The sequence below is a fragment of the Schistocerca serialis genome, chromosome 7, assembly GCF_023864345.2.
Source record: "Schistocerca serialis cubense isolate TAMUIC-IGC-003099 chromosome 7, iqSchSeri2.2, whole genome shotgun sequence".
In the NCBI taxonomy this organism is placed as follows: Eukaryota; Metazoa; Arthropoda; class Insecta; order Orthoptera; family Acrididae; genus Schistocerca; species Schistocerca serialis.
In genome coordinates this window covers 152267664-152287235 of record NC_064644.1, presented here as the reverse complement: position 1 = coordinate 152287235, position 19572 = coordinate 152267664, and positions in this window count along the sequence as shown.

The window sequence follows — 19572 nt, the reverse complement described above, 5'->3', positions numbered from 1 at the left end:
ACATGAGTACACGGGACATTGCGAGAGCCGGTGGACTGAGTCAAAGTAGTGTCATGCGCATACTGCATCGTCACCGCTTTCACCCATTTCATGTGTCGCTACATCAGCAATTACATGGTGATGACTTTAATCATCGAGTGCAATTCTGTCAATGGGCATTAACAGAGAATGCGTTGCACTTCTACCTGTTTACCGATGAAGCGGGTTTCACAAACCTCGGGGCAGTGAATCTACGGAACATGCATTACTGGTCCGTGGACAATTCTCGCTGGCTCACAAAGGTGGAGCGACAGCGACCGTGGACTGTAAATGTAAGGTGCCGAATCATTGGCGACCACGTCATTGGTCCTCACTTCATTGCAGGGGCCCAAACAGCTGCAACATACATGCGTTTCTACAGAATGATCTGCCAACGTTGCTCGAAAATGTCCCACTGGAAACGCGTCGACGTATGTGGTATCAGCATGATGGTGTACCTGCAGATTCCGCAATTAACACTAGGCTAACCCTTGACAGGATGTTCGACGGGCGTTTCATAGGACGTGGAGGACGCATAAATTGGCCAGCCCGTTCTCCTGATCTAACACCTCTGGACTTCTTTCTGTGTGGTACGTCAAAGGAGAATGTGTACCGTGATGTGGCTACAACCCCAGAGGATATGAAACAACGTATTGTGGCAGCCTGCGGCGACATTACACCAGATGTACTGCGGCGTGTACGACATTCATTACGCCAGAGATTGCAATTGTTTGCAGATAGTGATGGCCACCACATTGAACATCTATTGGCCTGACATGTCGGGACACACTCTATTCCACTCCGTAACTGAAAACGGAAACCACGTGTGTACGTGTACCTCACCCCTCATGGAAATGTACATGTGCTCAGTGAAAAAGACCAATAAAAAGGAGTTAGCATGTGGACGTAATGTGCTATTCCAGTCTCTTCTGTACCTAAGGTCCATCACCGTTCCCTTTGGATCCCTACGTAATTCGGTGCTCTCCGATACACACGATCGAACAGCGGAGGAGTGGTACTCAAGCGTCAATTTTAGGTTACAATATCTCCGGATGTAATTAACATTTTACAATGCAACAAACGGCACTGATTACGTATTTGTTTATATGTTCAGATGTGTAACAAAACTAACGGGGTTCCATTTAAAAAAAACGTAGGTCTGTCTTAAAAAGCATACTTCCGTGCATTTTTTTATGGCTTGTATTAACCATTTACACTAGCCCCTCACCTCACGTTCGGTCTGTGGAATCGATTCGTCAGTATTTTATGTGGTATACGAAATATATCCAGCGGTAATGTTAGGTGACTTACCCTGTATATACCTCCACGTGATCTCCATGTGATGAAACTCCTTAGTGTGTGAGCCATGCTTTACATTATGTGCATACATGCACATAAAAATGTGCATTATACGGTTTTCGCTGCTGCAACATCATAAGCAGTCTGCACTGGAACATAATGGTGCGGATTCTTCATCGTAAGTAACCGAAACATCTTCCTTTAATAATCTGTTTACATCTCTTAGAATCGTGTTCAGGCACAATTACTGTTAAAAAGACATTGTCACGCATCTACACTCCTGGAAATGGAAAAAAGAACACGTTGACACCGGTGTGTCAGACCCACCATAATTGCTCCGGACACTGCGAGAGGGCTGTACAAGCAATGATCACACGCACGGCACAGCGGACACACCAGGAACCGCGGTGTTGGCCGTCGAATGGCGCTAGCTGCGCAGCATTTGTGCACCGCCGCCGTCAGTGTCAGCCAGTTTGCCGTGGCATACGGAGCTCCATCGCAGTCTTTAACACTGGTAGCATGCCGCGACAGCGTGGACGTGAACCGTATGTGTAGTTGACGGACTTTGAGCGAGGGCGTATAGTGGGCATGCGGGAGGCCGGGTGGACGTACCGCCGAATTGCTCAACACGTGGGGCGTGAGGTCTCCACAGTACATCGATGTTGTCGCCAGTGGTCGGCGGAAGGTGCACGTGCCCGTCGACCTGGGACCGGACCGCAGCGACGCACGGATGCACGCCAAGACCGTAGGATCCTACGCAGTGCCGTAGGGGACCGCACCGCCACTTCCCAGCAAATTAGGGACACTGTTGCTCCTGGGGTATCGACGAGGACCATTCGCAACCGTCTCCATGAAGCTGGGCTACGGTCCCGCACACCGTTAGGCCGTCTTCCGCTCACGCCCCAACATCGTGCAGCCCGCCTCCAGTGGTGTCGCGACAGGCGTGAATGGAGGGACGAATGGAGACGTGTCGTCTTCAGCGATGAGAGTCGCTTCTGCCTTGGTGCCAATGATGGTCGTATGCGTGTTTGGCGCCGTGCAGGTGAGCGCCACAATCAGGACTGCATACGACCGAGGCACACAGGGCCAACACCAGGCATCATGGTGTGGGGAGCGATCTCCTACACTGGCCGTACACCACTGGTGATCGTCGAGGGGACACTGAATAGTGCACGATACATCCAAACCGTCATCGAACCCATCGTTCTACCATTCCTAGACCGGCAAGGGAACTTGCTGTTCCAACAGGACAATGCACGTCCGCATGTATCCCGTGCCACCCAACGTGCTCTAGAAGGTGTAAGTCAACTACCCTGGCCAGCAAGATCTCCGGATCTGTCCCCCATTGAGCATGTTTGGGACTGGATGAAGCGTCGTCTCACGCGGTCTGCACGTCCAGCACGAACGCTGGTCCAACTGAGGCGCCAGGTGGAAATGGCATGGCAAGCCGTTCCACAGGACTACCTCCAGCATCTCTACGATCGTCTCCATGGGAGAATAGCAGCCTGCATTGCTGCGAAAGGTGGATATACACTGTACTAGTGCCGACATTGTGCATGCTCTGTTGCCTGTGTCTATGTGCCTGTGGTTCTGTCAGTGTGATCATGTGATGTATCTGACCCCAGGAATGTGTCAATAAAGTTTCCCGTTCCTGGGACAATGAATTCACGGTGTTCTTATTTCAATTTCCAGGAGTGTAGTTTTGTTCAGTTGGGAAACGACAGGCGAAATCTAATGTAAAACGTGAACCAGCCGTCTAAAGATTAACCTGTCGGTTCGAAACCGGTAACGGCGTTGTTAAAATAAATAAGTCGTGTTGTAAATAGTGGCTGGTTGCTGTAATATTCTATGTAAGAGTCAACCTATAATTTGTACACGGCCACGGGCTCAAAATATCAGTTTTTCAAAAAATAGCACACAGCAACTATTTTCATTATAAGGCACTAATGTGGTATCAAACCAAAAGCTTGCGAAAACGCTAGAAACACCAAAACAACCGTTTTATTAGTACACAGCAATGATCATATCATTTGAGGAGACAGAGAGTTTAGTTTCACGTTGTCAGTGCTTTCAAAACCATTCCGATTTCCATGGAGAAGGGTATTTGCTCCAGAGAAGTCATAATGTTTTATGTCATAATATTTTCTTGGATTTTGCTGCTAATCTGTGTGAGTGATACAGGCCCTTAGATCAGCAGTTCAGTTCCGCTTCGATGTTTTGCGGATATCTGTGGTCCGCATTTACTGCTAATCAAATATACAATGTAGAGTCACATTAATGTGACCATCAATAGAAAGCAAGGATAATAACCTTTTGCAGTGCGACACGTGCAGGATGAAAGTTATTGAGTATCTGAAAGGTACTGATATTGATGTGGAGTCATGCCAATTCTAGTGCCGTGGACAGTTGCGCCACGTTTCTCGGTTGAAGATCCGTGACGCGAGTAGCCCCATTTAGGTGGTTCTACAGGTTCTCGACTTGGTTTAAATCGAAGAATTTGGTGGCCAGGGGAATACGGTAAACTCTTCCTGTTGCTCGTCGAACCACGCACGTACATTATGAGCTGTGAGACACGTTGAACTATTCTGCTGGTAAATGCCATCGTGCCAAGTAAAAACAAACTGCATTTAGGAGTAGACATGGTCCCCAAGAATAGATGCTTCTATTGATCTGTTGTGCCTGCAAAACTGACAAGGCCACCCAGGTTCAAATGGTTCAAGTGGCTCTGAGAACTATGGGACTTAACTTCTGAGGTCATCAGTCCCCTAGAACTTAGAACTACTGAAACCTAACTAACCTAAGGGCATCGCACACATCCATGGCCGAGGCAGGATTCGAACCTGCGACCGTAGCGGTCGCGCGGTTTCAGACTGTAGCACCTAGAACCGCTCGGCCACCCCGGCCGGCCCATCCAGGGATTGCCACGAAAATATTACCTGGTGCATAACTGTTCCCTCTCGTTGGCAGGTGTTTGCTTTCAAACGTGTCACGTAGTACACGCCAATGGCCATCTGTCTGATGGAGCATAAAACACAATTTATCAGAAAAAGGCATTGATCTCCCTCAGTGGGCGTCCAGTTGTGGTATTTGTGCGCAACTTCCAGCCTCCGCCGCCAATGGACGGCAGTGTAGCATGGATGCATCAACCAGGCGCCCGTTGAGGAGGCCCATGTACGACAGCGTTCGCTGAATGATTGTTCATATGGGTGGGCACTTGCTCAACAGTTGGTCTGTCTTGTCATCTACGGCTCGTGGTGCACCGCAGTTCCCTCAGAGACGGTTTTGGATGGCAGCGCCATTTTGCCATGCACGGTGTACTTTAACTACGACAGCACGCGAACAGTTAACAGACTTCGCCGTTTTGTAAATTCTTCCACCTTCAGCCCGAAAACCAATGATAATGCCCTTCTATGCATCAGGCAGCTGACTGCGTTTCCGCATTACAACGACTACTCTGCTTCCACGCCCTCCCGACACTTTATATACCCTCCACGGCTAGTGCTTCCACCAGCAACCTACGAGTGGTTATTGGACGCTGACGACGAAAATTGGCCGTGATTATACTAACGTGACGTGCCGTGTATCTCTCCTCAGATGTTTTGCTGTGTATCAAACTCTGGGCGTATTAAATACGCGAAATTTCCACATATTCCCTGGGAACCTGGTCAGATGCAGCCTCATGCATTGAACTGCGAAGTACCAATGGTCTATGCAGTTGTTTCCACATTTTACAGTTCCTGTTGTAGCAGCAGTGGAGACTGCCGAAGTGCTGGATTTGTATTTCAGTTTCACTCTCAGAAAGAAAGTTCCTTCCATTTGTTAGCCGGCAGAGAATGCCTCGGCACCTCGGTGGTTGGCGCCAGGTGTTAAGGTCAGCCGGCGGCCAATGACCGTCCTTGTTTTTGCCAGACACCTCTCGCCCGCCATTTGTCACGGAGGCCGCTACTGGCGGACCGTCTCTTTGGGGCAGACGCCAGACGCGTGAGAAGGGTTTTTACGCCGCCTGCCTGCCTTGCCTTGCTGACTGAGCGCTTCCGTGGTCTGCTGGTAGCGGCAGTACTTTCACTCTCACTCCAAACACCGTTCCCTTTGAGATTTTTATGGACGTACAGGTTTTTAGCAAAGTGACTAGTTCACTACCTGTATTCCTGTCAGACACAAATCAGTCCTATTTCACAAGCACATTTCTTTCTCCTGATACTGTATTGCACCTGTCGAAGGCTTTCTGGGAGGAGGGTCCGGGGGTTAACTACCGAAAGGTCCGCGCCTAAATAGGTTAAAGTTGCCCATTTCACACCAGTACCCAAGAAAGGAAACAGGATTAATCCGCTGATTCACAGACTCACACCACTAACGTCTATTTGCAGTACTATTTTGGAACTTATATGTTTCGAACATTATGTATTCGCTACGGTCGCAGGTTCGAATCCTGCCTCGGGCATGGATGTTTGTGATGTCCTTAGGTTAGTTAGGTTTAACTAGTTCTAAGTTCTAGGGGACTAATGACCTCAGCAGTTGAGTCCCATAGTGCTCAGAGCCATTATGTATTGCCTCGAAGAAAATGATTGATTGACTAATAGCCAACACGATTTCAGAAAACATGGCTATTGTAAAACACAACTAGCTCTTTATTCTCACGAACTGATGAGCAGTGGATGTCAAGCGGATTACTTAGTTTTCATTTCTGTAAGGCTTCTGACACGTTTTCTGACAAGCTACATCTAATCAATTTGCGTGCCTGTGAAGTATCGTCTAGGTGTGCGACTGTCAGAAAGGTCGCAGTCCGTAATAATTGACGGAAAGTCGTGGAGTAAAACGGAGGGAATATCTGACTTTCCCGAAGAAAGTGTATTCCTGATCTACGTAAACGGTTTAAGAGGCAATAGGAACAGCCCTCTCAGAAAGTTTGCAGATGAAGCTGTCATTCACGGCCGTAAGGTAATAAAAAGATCAAAAAGAAATGCAAAATGGTTTGGGCAACGATGTATGGTACGAAAAGTCGCAGAATGATCAGCATGAAGTCATCGGCATGAGAACGGAAATGAATCCACTAAATTTTGGTTACCTAATGAATCACACAAATCTGATGGCTGTAAATTCAAGAAAATACTTAGGGATTACAATTACTAATAACTTAAAGCTGAACGATTACAGCCATAATGTGAGACTTGAATTTCTTCCGCCGTATACAATGTTCAAATAATTTAGAGGAATGCAGCTGGGTGACTTCGTCGACAACTGACGACATTTCAACAGAGACACACCTTGCCATTTTCGAGGAAAAGCGGCAGCTAGTAAGCGCTGTGCAAGGAAATTTTAAACCGCGTTTTTCAGTGAAGCTGAAAAAGATAACATTCACACATACTTTAAACAATAGCGCGATCACAAGCCTAAGATGACCGACGTTAGAAGTTATCGATGGCGAAAGTAATAAACAACGGGTGAGGTAGCGTAAACACTGCCCTCTGCTTCTCTACAAGGAAGATAGCAGGATTCCATGCATACCTGAAACAAAATCCAAAATCACTGTTTGTGACGCTACATGCCAATTTACTTTCAACAGCTTCCTTAAGTACAAAATCCTATTATCCGGAAGTGTATGCTAGAAACTACTTCTTGTTACATTCCATAGAGTGACACATGCCAAGACAATGTTCTGCAATGGCGCATTTGCTCGGATATTGTAAGCGTGTGTGCGGCTGATGCACGTTCCTTAAACTGACGTTAGAGACCAACAAAGTAGCTAGGTGTTTGGCTACACGTTGTCGGAGTACCAATGATAAAATCAGACAAAGAGAAACCATTACCATGCGGATCTTAGGGAGACTATATAACCTAAAGGGAATAGCACAATAAAAATTAAGACTTTTGATGTCTCCTGCGATAAGGAAAATCTCTTCAGGAGGCCGTCAATCTTCCTTTCAACTCGTTTTGTGCGGTCAACACCGATCCTGCCATACACTTAATCAGACAGCAAACATTGCATGTTATCAGTGTAATCCTGCTAATCCAAAACAGTGGTAGCATTGCCCTTGTCCACAAGTATAATAACAGTATCCAGATCAACAGTAAGTGAATGTAAGGCAGCCCTCTCAGCTGTGTGGTATTACTCTTGGGTGGACGTGCCCCAGTCAACACACGACGTGACTCCTTCCCAGTCTCCTCTGAAACGTCAGGAGGTAATTTAAAAAGAAAAAGAAAAAAAGACCTATTCAACAGAACTAATGACATCAACCACCGGCAAACGCTTGCGCGTCGGTGTAAAACTCATAGTGCCTGCTGGAACAAAAAGGTGTCTGTTCTTTCGGACCTTTCTGAAAGAAGAGGCACCACATTTACATAATGAAGGTGAGACGGCCAGTGATCTCTTCAGCGTGGATGCTCACCGGGCTCGAACTCGTACGGGAATAGGTGAGATGTCGCGAATAATGGGGATAATGGACGAGAGGCACTACATTAGTAGTGTGCGGATAAGTTCAGAATTTGTTCTTGATTGTAGGTGTGCTAGGGTAGTCCGTGCACTTGCGACGACCACAGTGTCTGGATGGTTCAGGGGTACGGCGCAGAATCACATCGAAGACAGAGTGACCTGAATTGCAAGCAATGTGAAAGGAAAGCGATTGGAACGCTGTATTCATTGAGGCATTAGCAAGCAGTGTAAGTCATATGTAGATATTTTAGACGGCGTGATTGGAAACAGAAAACGCTACAGGCAGTGGACAAAAAAACTCCAGTTGCAACATTTCATAAAAAAAGTTTCTTTTAGCTGAAGTAGCGTAAGCAATATACAAAGCTATTTTAGTCTATCCTCTGAATCACGTTTTATCGTACCATTCTGTATGATAGAATTTTCATTTGTTCTCATTCAATGACTGTAATCATGTAAATAAATAACTAATAAAAATAAACAACTACAGACCTGTGGAACCTATCGGCTTTGGGGAATTTTTGGGATAGTTAGCTTTTTTATAACGAATTCAACTTAGTTAGACAAGACGATAGGTCCACGACCCGGTAGGTAAGATGGGTGTAGCGCCTTTAACTATTAATCAATACGTCCTCAGTCCCGAGTTCGAACTCCGTAAAAAAAAGGTGGTCTCAGCATCTGTATAGTAACCAGGAGACCCGTGTTCGAATCCCGATCCGGCGTAAATTTTCAATTTCTCCATCATTTAAATCATTGCCCACTAGCTGTGAATATCTTAAATTCCTTTCTGTCTTAGTTAACGTCCTATCTGCCTTGCACATGCAGCAATAGCAACAGGATTGGTTTTATTTTGTGGAAATATTTGTGCCGAAATGAGAATCAAACAGAGGGGGATGCAACGATTTTATGACGCTACGCTTTCCAACGAAGTAGAAAACGAATTGACTGTGCGTATTCTTACGTTCGACTAAAGCATTTTGGACTTAAGAAAACTTGCGTTCGACATAGCAGAACTAAACGGATTGTCCCACGATATCAATGCAGAAGAAGCCATGACAGAAAAAAGTGAGCTGAATATGCCCATCCAAGAAATATCGCCGAATCCAAGAGATATTGTGATAGCTCCAAGCAGAACTTCAAGGCCTATTCAAAGAGACTGTGACCTGACGAGCAGCCAAAAGCAAAGTACAGCTAACGCAGGGAAAAGCAGAAGATACCTAGTATTACTACTCAATCCGCGAAGAGAAAAGTATTTTGGGGATTTTGCGGGATTACCAGTACAGGGACGAATTCGGAAAGCAGAGGATTTATATAGCGAGTTGTACGAGGAGGATTAAACGGAAGAAAGGCTCAGATGCATCGAATGCTAAATATCGATTCATGCATAGTGTGCAGGGATGGGGAAGGAATTAAAAAGTTACATCGCAGTGCCTGCAAATAGTGATGTAAGAATTAGAAATGAAACATTTCCCTAAATTTAATCTAGCACGTATTTTTAACCTCAGGGACATATTTATAAGGGTGGTACTAGTTAAGCAACCTCAGAAACATATTAGGAAACCAGATTCCCAAATTGAAATACTTGCAGATGTATGGAAATCAAATGTAGTTGCCTTAGCTTTCTGAGAATTTCCGTTGGTTCGATCAGATACCAAGAACAACATCCTGCAATTGAGGATGACATTTAAAAAAAATTAACATAATGTTTAGTCTAGAATAAATAAAATCTCAAAAGTGGTGCAATCTAGGCATCTCTCCCCTACATAAGCCGCTAGAAAATGAAAGATTTAATACGGCGCAGAAAAATGTCTAATAGCATAACATTCACTAAAGTCTACGTCTACATCTACATGGATACTCTGAAGATCACACTTAATTGCCTGGCAGAGGGTTCAGCCAATCACCTTCACAGTAATTCCCTATTATACCACACCTGAACAGCGCCCGGAAAAAACGAACACCTGTATCTTTCCGTGCGAGCACTGATTTCCTTTTTTTTTAATATGACCATGGTTTCTCAATATGCAGGTCGGCATCATTCGGAGTAGAAAGTTGTTGATTGAAACTACGTGAGAAAATTCCGTCACAACGAGAAGAGCGTTTCTTTTGTAGGTTTCCGACCCAAGTCCTGTATCATGTCCGTGATACTATCTCCTATATTTCGCGATAATACTAAATATGCTGCTCTTCTTTGAACTTTCTCGATGTACTCCGTCAATCCTCTCTGGTAAGGATCCCAGACCGCGCATCAGTACTCCGAAAGAGGAAGGACAAGCGCAGTGTAGGCAGCCTCTTTACCAGATGTGTTACTTTTTCTAAGTATCCTGCGCATAAAACGCTGTCTTTGATTCGCCTTATCCACAGTATTTTCTTTGTGTTCTTTCCAGTTTGAATTGTCCGTAATTGTAATTCCTAGGTATTTAATTGGATTTACGGCCTTTAGGTTAGACTCATTTATCGTGCAACCGGTGTTTAACGGATTCCTTTTACCACTCATGTGGATGACCTCATACTTTTCGTTATTTAGAGTCAATCGCCAATTTTCATAGGATTCATATATCTTTTCTAAATCGTTTTGAAATTTATTTTGGTCTTCTGGTGACTTTACTAGACAATAAACGGCAGAATCATCTGCAAACAATCTACGACGGCTGCTTAGATTGTCTTGTAAATCTTTTATGTAGATAAGCAACAACAGAGGCCATTTACCACTACCTTGGGATACGATAGATATCAGTTCTGTTTTACTCGATGGCTTTCCGTTAGTTACTAAGGACTGTGACTTACGGAAATATGGATTAGATTTGAAATTCCTTGTCAACAACACTCAACACTTCTTGGGTGTAAAGAGGTAGTTGTGTTTCACAAGAACGATGTTTTTTGCACTGAAACGCCAAAGAAACTGTGCTCAAATACACAGATATGTAAACCGGCAGAATACGGCGCTATGGTCAGCAACGCCTGTATATGACAAGAAGTGTCTGGTGCAATTGTTACATTGGTTACTGCTGTTACAATGGTAGGTTATCAAGACTTAGGTGAGTTACAACGTTGTGTTATTGTCTACGCACTAGCGATGGGGCACAGCATCTCCCAGGTAGCGATGAAGTGTGGATTTTCTCGTATGAAAATTTCACGAGTGTACCGTGAACATTAGGAAGAAGGTAAAACGTCGAATCTCCTACATCGCTACGGTCAGAAAAAAGATCCTGCAAGAACGGGACCAACGACTACTGAAGAGACCCGTTTAACGTAACAGAAGTGCAACTCTTCCACAAATTGCTACAGATTTCAAAGCTGGGCCATAAACAAGCGTCAGCTTGCGAACCATTCAACGAAACATCATCGATATGGGCTTTCGCGGCCGAAGGCCCACTCATGTACCATTGATGAGTGCACAGCATAAATCTTTATGCCTCTCCTGATCCGTCAGCACTGACACTGGTGTGTTGAAGAGTAGAAACATGTTGCCTGGTCGGACGAGTCTCGTTGAAAATTTATCGAGCGCATGGACGTGTACGGTTATGGATATAACCTCATGAATGCATGGGCCCTACATGTCAGCAGGGGACTGTTCATGCTGGTGGACGCTCTGTAATGGTGTGGGATGTGTGCAGTTTGAGTGATATGGGACCCTCATACTTTTAGATACGACGCTGACAGGTGACACGTACGGAAGCATCCTGTCTCATCACTTGGTGTGCATTGTGGATCCCGACGGACTTAGGCAATTCCGGCAGGACATTGCGGCACCCCACACGTCCAGAATTGCTACATAATGCCTCCAGGAACCCTCTTCTGAGTTTAAACACCTCCGCTAGCCACCAAACTCTTCAGACATGAACGTAATTGAGCATATCTGGGATATCTTGCAACGTGCTATTCGGAGGAGATCTCAATCCCCTCGTACTCTTACGGGTTTATGGACAGCCCTGTAGGATTCATGGTGTCAGTGCGCTCCAGCACTACTTCAGACATTACTCTAGTCCATGTCACGTCTTGCTGCTGCACTTCTGCGTGTTCGCGGGGGTCCTACGAGATATTGAGTGGGTGTACAAATTTTTTTGGCTCTTCAGCGTAAATTCGTGTTGACTATGTGTCAATAGAACGTTCTCGTCGAGGTGATTTATAATGCTCGAACACAATATATGTAGAAAATCATATTGCATATCGACGTTAAGATATGGGCCTGTAACTTAATGGAATCCTCATACTCCCTTTCTTGAATTTCGCTGTGACCTGCGCAATTTTCCAGTCTTTGGATACGTATCTATGGACAAGCGAGAGGTTGTATAATATTGTTACGTACAGTGTAAACCAGAAGTTCTGCTTTTATTAAATGATTTAAGTTGCGTCGCTACTTCGAGATTATATACTTCTAACTTACTCATGTTGGCAGCTGTTCTTGATTCAAATTCGGTAATATTTACTTAGTCTTCTTTGATGAAGGAATTTCGGAGGCCTGTGTTTAGTAGTTCTGCTTTTGTATCAGTGTCGACCATAGTATTTCCATTGCTATCGCGCAGGGAAGTCATTGATTGCGTCTTGCCCCTCGCATACTTCACATAGGACCTGAATCTCTTTGGATTTTCTTTCAGATTTCGTGATAAAGTTTTGTTTTGGGAACTATTACTAGCATCTCGCATTGACACTCCGCTAAATTTCGAGCTTCTTTAAAATTTAAATTTGGCACGCTTTTTTCGTTGTTCTTGCAACAGTGACCTGACCCGTTCTGTATACAAAGGGGAAACAGCTCCGTCGTTTTGTAATTTATTTGTTATAAATCTCTCTATAGCTGTCGATACTGTTTCTTTAAATTCAAGCCACGTCTGGTCTACACTTACATCGTTAATTTGTAAGGATGGGAAGTCGCCTCTCAGGAAGGCGAGAAGTGAATTTTTATCTGCTTTTTTGAATAGGTATATTTTCGTTTATTTTTGGAGGAGTTGGGGGTTACAGTATTCAATCTCGCTGTGTTCGCTAAACCTTGTTCCCGTTTTGAGGCTCGTTATTAGCTCAGGATTATTAGTTGGTAAGAGGTCAAGCGTGTTTTCGCAACCGTTTACTGTTAGCGTCGGGCTAATGAAGTAACTCCTCGAGATAATTTTCAGACATCGCGTTTAGTTCAATTTCGGGTGATTTTTTGTGTCTACCTCCGGATTTAAACATGTAGTTTCGCCAACATATCGAGGATAAGTTAAAGTCACCACCAACTATAATTGTATGAGTTGGCCACCTGTTTAAAACTAAAATCCAGTTTACTTTGAATCTTTCAGCAATTATATCATCTGAGTTGGGATGTCGGTAAAAGGATCCAATTTTTATTTAATTCTGATAGCCAACAATGACTTCTGCCGATACTAACTTACAGGAACTATCTGCTTCAATTTCTCTACAAGATAAACTACTTCAAACAGCAACATACGCATCACCGCCAACTACTTTCAGCCTATCTTTTCGGAACACCGTTAGGTTCCTTGCAAAAATTTCTTCTTATCTTCGGCTTTATCTAGCTTTCAGTGTCTGTAACTACTTGAACATCAGTGGTTCGTGTTGGGTCTTGGAGCTCTGGTACTTTCGCAATACTGCTACGGAAATTTAAAATTTTTATACAGATAATAACTGTATCAACGTTCTTTCTATGTTCGACGTACACCCTTCGAGACTGAAGCCCTTTTTGTATTCTCTCGAGACCCTAACCTAAAAAACCATCCAGTCCACGCCACACAGCCTATGCTACCCGTATAGCCGCATACTGAGTGTAGTGAGCTTCTGACCTATTAAGTTGTATCCGAAACCCCACCACCCTATGGCGCAAGTCGACGAATCTGCAGCCTACACGGTCACACAACCGTCGTAGCCTCTGATTCAGACCCTCCACTCCGCCCTGTGGTAGATGTCCGTAATCGGTCCTGTTGACTATGCTTCAAATGGTGAGCTCTGCTTTCATCTCGTAGGCAAGACTGGCAGCCTTTACTACTTCCTAAGTGACACACATCACTGATGCTGATGTGAGCCACCACCTGCGGTGTCTTTGCCTTTCCTGCCTCCTTGGCAGCCACATCACTAAGGGGCCCATAACGCGCGTAATATTGGAGCTCCCAGCTGTCAATAATTCCACCCGCCGTCTGTCAAAGTCTTGCTGTAGAGAGTGCCCATTGATTTAATTGATTACTACATTATCATCGAGAGTAACACAATCCCACAACAACGTAATATATATATATATATATATATATATATATATATATATATATAAATTATTTTTTTGAACTAACATTGTGGCAATACTTGTTAGTGTGTGACTGCCATCAAACTGCTAAAATTAGTCGTACACACTGTTGATATTGTGCTACGTTTCTTTTAGGTAATTTGCCTTACTGCATGTTGACTCTGTTCAAAAATACCTTGCAATAGAAACGAGCCAAACAGACGGATGACGCACCATTAAAATGGTTTCCGCTCGCACATTCTTTCAGGCAGCTTGCAGTGCTGCGGGATCGATCCTGCTAAACAATGTCAAAAAAAAGTTCGTTAAACGGTATTGAGTAGGAAACTTCGACGTCGATCTCTTGGCTAGGGCGTTACCATCCAAAGTCATTCGAGAGTAATACTTAGCGCATTATGTGCGTTATAGAAGCCTACCATGACAAAGCGGAATTAGGAAGTCGAAGGGAAAGGTGATCTTAAATGTGTGTAGTTTACGTAAAAAAAATCTATCTATGAAACTCTTTTCGTGAGATATCGACAGGCTGGGAAAAAATATGTCAACATATAGTAATTAGACTGCCTCTTCATCACTGTCATTTCAACCCAACAGGCTTGAGATGGGCCCACTCAAATGTTATGTTGCCAATAGTAATAGCAAAAAATATATTGTCTGCATTTGAAGCATTCACCAGCGAAGCTGTTAGGAAAATCACTTTTGAAGCCTGAAAACTTCATTCGTACGCATTGCATCATAGTGTACAAAAAGGGTAGCAGAATGAAGCTATTTCAGAAAATTCGTCAGAGGAATTGACCACTTCATTAAATACGACTGACGATGTCACTTTAAGAAACTGTGACAGCAAAGAGAGTACTGTGACCAGATTTCTCGATTGCCACAATAAAGGAAGATTCACAGGTGGAATTATATTTTCGAAAATCTGACAATTATTAAAAAGTCTGTTATCAGAAAATGAGTCCGAATTAAGTAAATCTGAGCAAAAAACAGTGTTTAGCACAGAAAATAAATCTCTCACTTTTGCAAAATAATTGTTGCAATACTATAGGAGTTTATTTTGTGTTGCTACTCTTATTTCTTTCAAACTGGTAATATAAGTTTCCCACTTTAATTAACATTTAAAAATTTGTGGATAAGTTAGCAATAAGAAGAAAATATGCAGTAAATGTTGTAACTTAATACTAAACCTAGTTATGTGTTTCTCCTGCAGTCACACCGGCGACCGCTTACCTTTTGATGTACGAGTGGAACATCATGCGCTAGATATAACTCTAATTATCTTCTGTTAGGTATCTCTGTCTGAGTTTCGGTTTACAGCAGATGAAAACATGACGCTTTCATAAGATTTCTTCTTCATGATATGTCCATCAAAATCCATAACGTAACTGTTTCCAGACTTCTGAAACTTCGGTAACATCATCAAGAAATGCAGTTTCGTGGAATTTCCTTACACCACCTTCAGAATCTGTCATCGAAAACGAAACTAAAATAATGATTAGTGCAACACTTCTGGAACACACGATGGCAGCTCCAGTTTTGTACACTGCATAGTTTTTCCGGGAGTTCAGTGACATATATGTTTAAGCAATTGCTCAGTACGGGAATCGACAACTGTGTTCCGTGACTCCGAGTGCTGCTGAACAAGTGTCAGTCCCAGAGTAATTTTGAACAAAGTATAGGTCCGGGCAGGTAGCTCAAAATGCCACCTGAAAAGGCTAACAGGATCCATCTTGAAGTGTGTTTTATTTAATTAGGCCACACGTAGTGTGACACTCAAGTGTTATATCTGTAAATCTGCATCTACAACAATACTGTACAAAAGTATATAAAACGCTAGTTGGGAGTACTTCCGCAGTAACAGTTATTAGGGCTACATCCGTTCCACTACCGTAAGGAACGGAAGAACAATTGTTGCTTAAACACCTCTGTAAGGATTGCAATTCATCAATCTCGTTTTTGCGATGCCTGCAAGAGTGATACGTAAACGTTGTGGTGCATTTGTTGGTTTGTCATTTAAAGTTGGTACAAACTTTGTAATTAAGCTGTAGCTGGCGGCCATTCGTGTAGCCCTTTTTTTTAATACGTTCAGTACTCCTGTTAGTCCCTTTTGGTATCGGCCTCACATGTTTGAAGAATATTAAACGGCGGATTGAACAAGTGTTTTGTTATCTCAATCTCTTGTACACTGACTGCATTTCCCTAGTATTCTGCCAATGAACCGACCTCGGCCTCTAGCTTCACCTACGACTGAGCCTTTGTGACCTTTCCGTTTCATATTCCTCTATATTGGCACTCCTGAGTGCTTGTATGGGTTCACCGATTTTAACTGTGACTCATTCATACTGTAATCAAACGATACACCACTTTCTTCGCTTTTCAAGACAATACTTTTACATTTTTGTACCTAAAAAGCACGTTGCCATTCTTTATACCACTTGGCAATCACATCGAGATCTGAATGAATATTTGTACAGCTTTTTCCAGGCGAGACTTCATTATAGATAACTGTATGTCTGCGAAAAGTATCTACACTACATATAAACCTAGATGATTACTCTGCATTTCACATTTAAATGTCGGGCTGACAATTTCTCTGCCGTTGCACTCTTGGACAGCGAGTAGGAGGAACGAACACTTAAATATTTCTCTGAGATCCCTGATTTCTCTTATTTTATTATGACGATCAGTTCTCGCTATGTACGTGGCCGTCAACGAAGTATTTCCTCACTGCGAGGAGGCAGTTGGAGTGAAAATATCTCACCGCAACGAATAAAAAACGTTGTTTTAATGATTTCCAACCCAACTCAGGTATCATATCCATGACACTCTCTCCCCTACTTCACGATAATACAGAACGAGCTGTCCTTTTTTGAACTTTTCCCTTGTCTCCGTCAGTGCTATCTGATGCGCATCTCACACCTCCAGGGGAGGACGGACATGCTAGCCTAGACAGCCTCTTTGGAAGAACGGTTGCATCTTGAGAGTGTTCTGCCAATAAATCTCATTCTTCGGTTCGCTTTCTCAACAACATTATTTATCTGTTCTTTCCATTTTAAGCTATTAGTTATTGTGATCCCCAGGTATTCAGTTGAATTGACAGTATTTAGATCTGCGCTACTTCTCGAGCAACGAAAAATTCAACAGATTACTTTTAGTACTCATTGGACGGCTCAACCTGTTACATTATTTAAAGTCAACTCCCACTTTTCGCGCCATGCAGATATCTCCTGTAAATCATTTGGCAAATGGCTTTGACGCTTTGATGAGTTTACTAGACAGTAATCGACAGTATAATCTGAAAACAATCTCAGAGGGCTATTCAAATAGTCTCCCAAATAATTTATATAAATCGACAGCAGCAGAAAACCTATAATACTTTTTTGTGGAACGCGAGGTATCACATTTGTTTTACTCGATGACTTTCCTTCAGCTACTTAGAAACCTTTCTTTAAAAAAATCACGAATCCAGTCGCAGAATTCAGACGATATCCCACGAACACGTGATTTGCGTGATGCTATCGTTAATATTGTCAACAAAGTCATCAGTATACAACATGAACAGTGAGAATCTCTATACATTTCTTTGGGGCACATCTAATGGTATTTCTACGTCTGTCGACCAATCTCTGTGCAGCATAGTTGCGCCCACCATACGAACTAATCTTTATTCCAGCCACGAATTTCACTTATTACCCTATACTACCGTGCTTTCCATAATAAATAGCGCGGGTGTGGCAATGAGTCAAATGCTTTTCGAAATTCAAGAAATACTTCAACTACCTGACTGTGCTGCTCGATAGCCTTCCGTATATCATGTGATGTTTTCGAAAATCATGTATCTGGCATGAAGGTACCTCATCGTATTTCAGCTCAGAATATGTTCTAAGACTCTACAAGTAATGGATGTAAAGGGTATCGGCCGGTGGTTTTGTGGACCATCTGTGCCACCCTTCTTGCTGATTTCTGACCTATGCTTTCTTCTAACCACTGGAGACTGTTTCTTTGTTCGAGCGATGTACGGAAGGTGATGGTTGATAGAGGGACTAACTCAGCCGTAGATTCGGCATAGAATCAGAGAGGTATTCTGTCAGGCTCTGCAGCTTTGTTCGGTTTTGAAGATTTCAGCTATTTCTCAGTACTGCTGATCCTAATATCTATTTCACTAATGTCTGCAGTGATGCGAGAATTGAATCTGGCTCATATTTTTCCCCCTTTACAAAGGAATATTTGAAGATGGAGTACATAATTTCAGTTTTGCTTTGTTAAGAACGATTCTTTTCTTCCAGTCTCGTCCATGACTCTGTAGACACTAACATTGGTACAATTTACAGCCTTTATATATGACTAGTTGTTCTGTGGATTTTGTGAAAGATTTTTCAATAACATTCTGCTCCCGTTATAGTCGGAGGCTTCGCGCATTGCCCTCTCGACAGCTGAACAGCCAAATGAGTCAGTAAGGGCATTCGTCCTTGGCGCAGATGCTAATTAATTAGTAACTGAGTGCAAAGCGCTAGGTGGCTTGGAATGGCGTCAATTGGTTCATCCTACCCTGGAACGAAGATACATGCGCCCAAAGAATATTGAAAAATTTAGTGCAATGGTTGGTTTCCACATGTGTAGTATGAATGGAAAGAAAGATTGGTGGGACCAGTATCTTAGTCTTCGATCACTAAAGAACCGATCACTCTGAATGAGTTTATTCATATCGATTCCACATAAGAAGGCATTAATTACAAGAGTAATTTTTCATATCAGTTTTACACTCAGGTTATTTAATTCGTGATAAGTGTAATATGCGTGTTACACGTGTCAGGGGATAAATTAAAGAGGTTCACCGATTCTTAAGACTTTCTTCGTGCCAGCTGGCGAGTTTGGGTCTTTCTGTACTTCTGAGATGCCAACCATTCCGTCGTACTGCGCTGTCCAATGCTCATGATGTAGGTCGTCACACGTATTACTACATCTTCCACATCTCGTAACAAAATGCCAAAATCTTCTCTCAGAACAGCATAGGATATACTGGTCCAGTTCTCTGATCACCTACCGAGCGAAGTGGCGCAGTGGTTGACACAATAGATTCGCTTTCGTGAAGACGACGGTTAACATTCCCGTCCAGCCATCCAAATTTAGGTTTCCAATGATTTACATGGCTAGAGAAAAATGTCCAAATGTTTAATTTTAAAAGGGCACAGCCGATTACCTTTCCTATCATTTCGTATCCGAGAACGTGCTCCGTTTCTAATAAACTCTTTGTCAACGGGCCGATATACTCTAAATCGTCCTTTCTCTCATCACTCCCTTCCATCCATACATATTATAAAAATGGATGTACAACTGTGCTCAAAGGTATCCGAACGACCTGAACTGCGTTACGCCTGATTCGCATGCAGCCCCCATAACGCAGCTGTCTAGCAGGTCCTCTAATCGCTCCTTGGTACAGTCGTTTGACTATTGAATGTTTTTCCAAAAGACACCACTAGAAAACACTGCTCTGTATCGCAATAACTCAAGATGTAAAGTAATACCACGATACTAGAAATATCAGGGAACACCTTATCACAGATAAGACTGTCCTGAAGGCTTGTAAGCTCACATTTATTGA